The sequence below is a fragment of the Aphelocoma coerulescens genome, chromosome 2 (genome assembly GCF_041296385.1).
Source record: "Aphelocoma coerulescens isolate FSJ_1873_10779 chromosome 2, UR_Acoe_1.0, whole genome shotgun sequence".
Classification (NCBI taxonomy): domain Eukaryota; kingdom Metazoa; phylum Chordata; class Aves; order Passeriformes; family Corvidae; genus Aphelocoma; species Aphelocoma coerulescens.
In genome coordinates, this window is record NC_091015.1 from 36,935,143 (window position 1) to 36,944,263 (window position 9,121).

General features: G+C 36.8%; 1 long non-coding RNA gene across 1 annotated transcript; it reads left to right on the forward strand.

The window, feature by feature from the left end:
* Positions 1–911: 911 nt before the first annotated feature.
* LOC138106444 (uncharacterized) lies at positions 912–4,980 on the forward strand. Its single transcript, XR_011148994.1, has 3 exons — positions 912–1,032; positions 1,457–1,530; positions 4,611–4,980. It is a non-coding gene; the product is annotated as an uncharacterized lncRNA (long non-coding RNA).
* The last annotated feature ends 4,141 nt before the right edge of the window (positions 4,981–9,121 follow it).

Consider the following 9,121-nt stretch of genomic DNA (forward strand, 5'->3'; position numbering starts at 1 on the left):
GTCTTTCAAAGATTCAAGCTCTTTAAAATGGAACAGGGCAGGGGGATGGGTACCCACCACTACCAAAACAACTAACTTGTTTTCTCTGACTTTTAACTACAAGTTGAGAACTTAGTTTTGTTTTTCTCTCACTGGATGCTTTGGCATGAAGCATCCAAAATCTAGATTGCTGGACTTATTCATGACATTTCAAAGAGAGCATCATTTGGGCCATACATTAGCAAGCAGGCAAATAATTAATAATAACACACGTGGAAGCAAATGAATGTTTTGCTTGTTGAAAGAGAATGAGAAAGTCAGACAAAGGCCTGGGCTCTATGTCCTTGCCCTCCGCAGCAGCAGAAGAAATAATGTTATGAATAGCATTTAACTTGAATTTGTAGCAAACTGCTGCTTTTATCATAAACAATTGCCAGATGGTATACATTATCTTCCTTTTTTCTCTTTTCACAAAAGCAGCATTAATTGCAGAGCAGCCCAGGGCTCCACTCAGCTCATCAGTGTGATAACACTTCATGACCCTGATTAGCCGTCAGTCTACTCAATTAAAAAGATCATTTAGACATTCACCCAATCATTTGCCTATCGAGCCACCTGGGCCTCAACCAGGGGCTCCATTTTTAACATTCTCCTGCCCTCTCTCATCTCGCCTAGCTTTTTTACATATCTCCAAAAGACGTAATTGAATTAAATAAAGCGTCTCAGGGGCAGCTGCAACATCTGCTGTTTGTGGTATGTCAAGCCTTCAGCATTAAAAACAGTTACATATGCTCCAAATTAGCAGGTCGCAGAGATGAAACAGTCGATGATAGTGTTTTTGTGCCAGCGTGAGAAGCAGCTCACAGCTGTGTGCAATTTACAATTAAAGGCTTTATCAGAGCTCAATTGTACTAGTGAATCAAGTGGTGAGAGGTCAGTTAGTGAATTAGACCAATTAGAGCTTGTACAGTTAAATTATCTGTCTTATTACCTACTGATAAACAGCCTTGTCATATCTTTACTCAGATGATGAAGCTGGAAGTGTTTTAGGAGGTGATACTGTACTTTTGTGTGTGTGTGTGTAATGGAACTCAGTAGCTCAGCAAAGTTGATCTGATGCAACAAGCATGCAGTCTTAAACTGGAGAGGAAAAAATCCCCCAAACACCTGCAGTTAGAACTTTCAAGCAAAATTAAGTTAAAACTAGAATTAAGATTACCAATGTTGGCTGTGTTTTAATATGTATTTTTCTGCTTGGCAAAATCTAACTTCATGAAGTTAACAGTGGGAAATGTTATACTTTTGATTTCTAGGGGTTTTTTTTTTTTACTTACTGTCTTTCTCTCTCTCACTCCCACTGTGAAGGAGGGATGGGAGGCAAAGGAGAGAATCTAATAAAGCCAGGCTCTGATTTTTATACTGTAAAAAAATGCAGTAATAATGGACAAAGACAGAAACTGTTGCTTCTTTATCTCAGGATTTAAATGGTTCTGGAAAGTATCACCTGTAAGCCTGGACAGAGTTGACTGAAGATGGGTGAACTGAACAAAGGTGAGCCACAAAAACCTTTTGAGAAGTATTATGCATACACGTGTGTCAGTTTATAACTGAGTGTTATTGCCATGTCACCCTAGTATGTGAGTGAGGCATGAGCTGCATCAGCTACAGCAATGCCAAATTTATAACCACCTGACCCTAAGAATGAAGAATTTGCTGTCTGGGGCGTCATATATTTGGGGGGGGGGGGGGGGAGGGGGGAAGGGTGAAGAGTGCAGTGGAGGAATAGGGAGTGGTGGGGATTAAGATTAAAGTGGTATGGCAATTTGAAAATGTTGCATGTCAAATGATGCCTTTCCAAGGCAATGGTAACTAAGGACCAGAAGCATCAGAAACCTTTCATGGAAAGAGATGTCTTGGGGTGGCTTTGTGATGTCTATCCCATATCACTGCTCTATGCCCAGAAATTAATTCTTCTGCCTTTCTATGCCTTTAAACTGAGCCTGAGAGGGGGAAGGAAAACTGAGCAAATTTATTTTCCCCAAACCTGGTGGGGGAGGGGTGGTTGTGCCTTCTCTCAGAGGATATATTTCTAAATTTGGCCAAACCGGTACAGGGACTATCTGCGCTTTGTTCTTGAAAATGAAGTAATGAAGTAAAGCTCGCACCTTTCTTTTAATCAAACACTGGTAACATATTGGTACCATTCTCTTTTAGAGAAAATCTTAGAGAACAGATCTTATGCTCAAATCTCTTCTTTGCCGAAGATAATCAATGATGTGTTAGGCCGTAGGAATGGACTAAAAATATATCTGATTCTATAACCCAGTAGTCAGGGAATTGGGCTTAAAGAAACCTTGAGCCCACCCCCAAAGTTGTATTCCAGTCTTTCACATATCTTGTTATTGGTTAAAAGGCACAAAAGTTATGCCTTGTAAATCACTCTTGGTATCACTTGGTTTGGTATCACTCTTCCTTTCATCCTCCACAGTGGCACAGCTTTGGGAGGAAGGAAGGGCGGTGAGCAGCTACAAGGTGAACAAGCTGTCTCATAGGCTATCAGAGAGTGGAATAACTGGCATACTCAGGGTTAAATCTCTGTGAGCAGAGGATGTTTTACCTTAAGGTCTGTAAGCAGACTGTTCTAAGTAACTCTTCTAAGTTGTGTGGAACTGCACTGTTTAAGAATGTTCAGATCCAAGTGTAAACTGAGATCAAATGCTAGCCCTTTATTAAGGGGAGACTTGGAGGGGGCGGGGGATGTACTTTTATTCCACCCTAATATTTCCTTGGTGAAAGCATACATCTTTGGAATGGCCTTTTGATCGTGTTCCATGCATCACTTCTATGTATTCAGGCATATACATTTTTCAAAATTAGGAGAGTAAGTTTCAAACAGATGTCTTGGGATGGCTTAAAACATATTGTGATTGAAATAAATTAAGAAAGTTGTGATGCTGGCAATGAGGGGTCTTCAACTGCTTTTTGCCAGTGAATAATGTTGACTAATTTTCTGCAGGTTTTGGACTTGTATTTAAAGAAATTCTAATCAGCATCAAAATGGCCCTCTTTGAAACAGCAGATTTAACATTTTAGTGTTTTTCTTAAGTGCATTCATCTCATTGGCAAGCTTCAAAGGTTTAAAAAAGCAGTTGAAAGAAACTGGAGTTTTTGAACTTGTGGATGAAAAAAAAAGAAAAAATAAACTTTTCGAGTGTAAATTAATACATTTTTCAACACTCTTACCCTTCTAAGGAGTAGAGGGTATTTAGTTCATTCCTCAAGTGGAGGAGAGAAACATGGTCTAAGTATTCTCAAAACTGCTGAGAATTGAATTTATAGTGAACACTTGGTCAGGACCCTGATCTCTCCTATAGTTCACATGCTGCTGGCAGTTATTGAAAATCTCCATCCTCTCTTCCTGTTACAGTCTTCCAGCTTCTGAGTGACATTTGCCCCTGATAAGGCCAAAGTGAAATTCCATCTCCAGATATCAAGATTTTCTATTTTTAAATACTAAATTGTACCTGTTCAGTAAACACTGAAATGATGAATTAGAGATTATTTCATTTTGGTTTTTTTCTTGCCTTCATTGTATTACAGTTGATAAATTACTTCAGTCCCATTTTTAAAAGACATAACAGTTTCTGTAGCTTTCCAACAAGTGATCTTGAATTTTAAGTGTCTGTAGCTTTCCAACAGAGGTTAAGTCCCTGTGTAAATAGCTCCCTGTTAATCATAAATGTGACATTTCTTACATAATTCAGTCAATCTAAAATAGGGGAAAAGTAGAAAAGTTGTTTACAAGTTAAAGTATTGCAATAACAAGACCATATTATGTTGACAGACTGATTTCTTGAAAATTCTATTCTAAGTACAAAATCAGTTTACAGGGAATATAAGATCTAAAAAGAGAGACAGCTATCAGTGAATGATAATTACTCTTTATCATCTGTTTGCTGAGAAAACAGGAGCAGTTAGGGCATTGCATCTCTTATTGCACTTATTAACCTCAACTTTCAAGCCAAGCTCTTCTCAACACAAGATAATGAAGTTAACAATGGGTTTGAAAACACTGCTAGATCGGACACTGTCAGGATAATAATCTTTTGAAATTTAGTTTTCCTTTTCCTCTTTATTACTAGTTTTATCTCAAATATTTAAAAATATGGCCGTTTTGGTTACTGTTATTTTTTTCCCGCCATTTAATTTTTTACTTTCTACTTTTCTTACTTACGTTACAGATTAGCATGGCTCAGTTCAGCCATCTTCCTTACCGTAGAAAGCTCTGCTTTTCCCAGGCCTGTGAGCCACGGCATGTGTCTGTGTACCTGAAAGAACCAGTGGGAGTGCCCTTTTCTTCCTGGCTGATCAGCTTAGGCAGCATCTGCTATTGCAGCATGACCTCTTTGCCTGTCCTGTAACATAGCCACAGGACTTAGATTAGTTATAATTTTACAATGAGGGAGGCAAAATACTGGAACAGATTTCCCAGGTGGTAGATGCCTCATGCCTGGAAACTTTCGAGTTCATGTTGGACAGGACTCTGAGCAGCCTGATGTAGGTGAAGATGTCTGTGATAGTCCCAAATTATTCTATGACTAAAACTGATCTGAATTGTTCATGAATTGCAGCTGATTTGTCTTGCTGTCTGGGCGTGTTCCACCTGTGCACTCAGCCACAGCCCTTCTCAAGAGTGTGTTAAAGAAACCAGTTTGGGACAACTGGACATTTAAGAACTACTACAGAATATACATGTTTAAATCATGAATATAAATGTTTGAAGAACTGGAGCATATATGGCCTAGTGGCATTTGTCTCATAAGAGTGAATCACCCGCCCAAGGAGTTCTGCTTAGGTGCTTGCAGTACTCATCTTAGTTTTACATATGCTGTGAGTGTCTTTCTAAAATCTCTGTTCACCCCTTTCCCAAACAGCACTACCACAGAGAGAATTTGAAAATTATGTAATAAAAATTTCAATAAAATACCAAAAGACATTGAAGTAATATGGTTCTGATACATGTGTTTCTCTGAAATGGTAAACTGTGACTCAAAAATTTGGGTTTCAAATCCATTTTTACCTGTTACGCTTTGGTAGAAGTATATCTTCTTTAAACTTCAGTAGTACTGGGTTTATTTTCCTTCTCCACACATAGTCCAGACATTCTTTTCTCTGGCATAAACCCCTTTTGGTTTGTATAGTAACTCTGAGTTGCCTGAGGTGGTGTGAGGGCAGTCTTTGTCTCCATTCCCCACAAGCACTGTGGCTATGACCAGCTTTCTTTTTCAGATAGTCATAGTGATTCCCTTTGTTGATTGTCTACTCTACACTATTTTCCTGCCTTGTCTTAGCTGTTAATATAGAAGCAGGTAAATCACCATAACTTGCAATTCGGTTCAACTAACATTTTCGTTGTTTGGTTTAAGACACAGGCCTCAATTTCTGCTGTTTTGCTGTCAAAAGAGCCCTTCACCTGTCCTTGCAAAAGAGAAAGAGTGTTCAGACAGGAGGAAGAGCCACAGTTGTGCCAAAGTCATTATTCCCAGTGGTGTATTTTTTGGTAAGCACTTGGAAAAAGTTGGCTAGTGGTTGGTGCCAGAGGTCTGGCAAAAGTAGTGAGTTTTTTAATTAATTGTAAAAAGCAGTATTTTTAAACTGCATCATTGGTACGATAAACCAAGTAGATACCAAATGCTTCTTCTGAATTAGGAGAAGCATTACTTCTTGGTTATTTCTGTTCCTCTACTTATTCCTTTAAAAAATTCAGAGCAAATCAGCTGCCTACACTACCTCAGTCCCACCAAAGCAATCTGCATTAGCTGAAATAATTTTGCAAAGGTGTGAAAGCAGGGGAGTTGCTTAAAAATCTCACAGCTTTATTGTGTTTCTGATTTTCAAACCTCTAACTTTCAACCTTTACTCTTCTCTCTTTTTCCTTGCTCATTACATAATATAAGAGGTACATCAGAAGGTTTATTAGAGTTTATTAGTTTATTAGAGTAAGTTGCAGGCAGTAAGTAAATCAATAGGTTAAATCCTCTGACTACTGGACAGATAATTCAGGGAATAATTTACCTATATATTTGTAAAGTTCATCTGGATATAGTAAATACAGTGTGTTTTTTCCTGCCAGTCTTTTCCTCCAGTTTAATACCTTGTTCAGCCATTAAAAATAAAAGAAAAATGCAAAAGGCACAATGAATCAAAAGAGATCTTTGGGCTTATATAATATTTTTTAGATCTATTACTTCTCTTAGAATGCTTCAATTAATATATTCCTGTAAAAAATCATAACTATTCAGCACTCTTTACTGAAGTTACTCTCCCAATGAAAAGTTTCAAATTGTATAATGATCTTTTTCACCCAAGTTATTTGCTTGAGAAGGAAATCTCTAACTCTCCTTGTTAATTTAGATAAATATGGGGTTTGGGTTTGTTTTTTTCTTTTATAGGCACAGCACCAGACCTTCATATTGCTCATGAAAGTTTAATTCTTGATCCATTATTATTTTTACTCTGTGTTAATAATGTATTAGATGTGCTTATTGCCTATCTGTGGATGTATAGATGGGTACACTTTGGTTAGACCAGTCAGAAGTGTTGCTGAGATCACCCTCACTCCAAAAGGATTCTAATGCTTATTGGTTTCGTGTTTTAAGAAAAATGAGTCAGTGCATGAAGGAATTTTATTCAAGATGTACTTATTAGATATGTTGCCTCAGTGAAGGTTATAGTTTCAGTATTGATCAAACCACTCTCCCCTGGTGTACAGATGATTAATTCCCTATTAACTCCTAAGAGAAGACTAACCTAAAGTGTGCATTTTAACAAGTGGTACTGCTTCCTCCAAAGTGCACACAACCCCCCTCCTATTAAAAGTAACTCCCCAAATGCCTTCTGTGTGCATGTTACCTGCTTACCTTGATGTATTATTTCTATTCATATAGTACTTTTTCTTGATTTTTGCAAATAATTCTGCTTTATTCTTTCTGTAAGTTATGCCAGACATGTGCTTTTTGCATTTTATATATCACTTCTTATAGTAGTGTGTTTAGAGCTGGTTTTAAAGGCCAAATGAAATTTTTTAGAATTGTGATTTTGAAAATTTTGTTGATGTTAGAAGTTTCTGCCTTTCTGACAGCTATTAGTTAGTCACCAGTGACAACAACATTTATCCCAAGTTCCTGCACTGACCAAGTCTAACTTGTGAACCTGTGTTTGTGGACTCTTAAACCAAAGTATCTTGGCTGATGGCTATTCTGAGACTCTCTCAGTTGCACCTGTTGGAGAGTTTTATTATGTATATGAGGCCTAGAGGATAACCTGTTCTCTAGCCAAGTGATTTCATCTTTCATGAAACATTTGAAAGACCAGTAGTGGCCTGAGTACCATCACCAGAAAACTGTCATGCAGATCTCTATTAGAAGATGGAAAGAGTCTTGATTCTAAGTGCTCTCAGTGATTTTTGTCTTGCTGAGGGAGTGACAGATTGGAAAAGCTGGGATTTCTGGCTTTTTGCACATGCTTTATGTATGTATAGGAAAGTTCAGAATGGTTGAGTCTTCATCCTTCTGCAGCATAGGAAAAATAAACCCTGAAGTACCACCTACCATGAAGACTAGTACTTTCAGCTGCAGGCACATTTCCCAATTGCTCACCAGTTTGTCACACATCACCAGCTGCCTGTAAAACTGTTTCTGCAAGACGTGTGTTTAGAAGAAAACTTGATCATGTGAATGAAGCTCTAACACAATATCCAACTTGATTAATGCTATGATTAAAATACTGCCAATCTGTCTAAGATTTAGTTTTTAATTGCTTCTCTAAAAGGTGTCTAAACTTCATATAATATCTGTGATATTTGGCATGATCCAGTCTTCACAAATTATTTTTATCTGTGAACCTTACAGGCACACAATTTTGTATTTTCTTGCAGAATGTGAATGAAGCTGTGAGTTAGTGTGAACCTATTACTCATCACTACGACATCTCATGAGATGCCAACACATCAAACATTAGGCTAATTACTAAGTCAAGGCTCTTTCTGTGGACATTTCTGTAAGGGTTCCAGCTAGTCTCCCAAACTAGGATTATTTGAGAGCACCAAAAGATTGGTGCATCCTGCAGCAAGAATTAAATAAGCTCAAATTGAGATAGATTTACAGTGACATTACAGACAAGTAGGGAAGAGAAGCCTTTTTCTTTACACATTTTGTTTTAAATTTTTCATTATCCCCCTTTTTATAACAAACTGATTACCATATGTTACTGTTTTAAAATTTTGGAGCTGAGTAGTGTGGGAAGTTTTAGGTAAAATGGAATTTTAGTTCTTGAGTTTTAGTTCTTGAGTAAAGATCCTAACTTGTGTGGAGAATAATTGTAGTTGTGAAGTAAAATTAAGAAGGTCCTACCTCTAATGACAAATATTTTGAACCGTGCCAGTTTCCTTTATTCAGAACTCTTTGAACACAAGAAGTTTAGAACTAGTTTCATAATCCATGACAAATACATTTGGGAATAAAATGACAATGTTTACTGGTTTAGAGCAGCATCTGTGTCCTGAATACTGTTTTCTGCTTTTATCCAAATATTTTGTACAAATAAAAAGAATTAATATTTTTAAAAACCATTTCAAATTAACTTAAAACATTCAGATTATCTTAATTTGACAACACTATTGTGTTTTTTGGTGTTCTGAACATAATCTTTAAAAGCAGGCTTCTAGAGAAAAAATTTGAAATTATGAATCTCAGATAAACTTCAGGAAATATTCCATAATGTTTGTTTAAAACATTTAAAATTGACAGTCATATTTAACATATTGTGAACATATAAGATGGAAAATTAATATTAAAGGACAATATAAGTTGAAAAAGAGGATACATTAAATTGTTTGCAATATATTTTTATATACATTTCACTATTCATTAATCTGTTCGTCATTTTAATGGTAGAAAAAACCCAAAATATCTTTGAAGTCTGCTTATGCGTGGCTTAAACTCATCTTTACTATATATAAACATATATATATACACAAATAAAATTTCCATAGTTAGAGAGACTATTCATGGCAGTAATGCGTTCCCTGCCTTACCTGTAAAACAGCTCAAAGAATCATGTTCTTTGAACAGAACTCACCTGT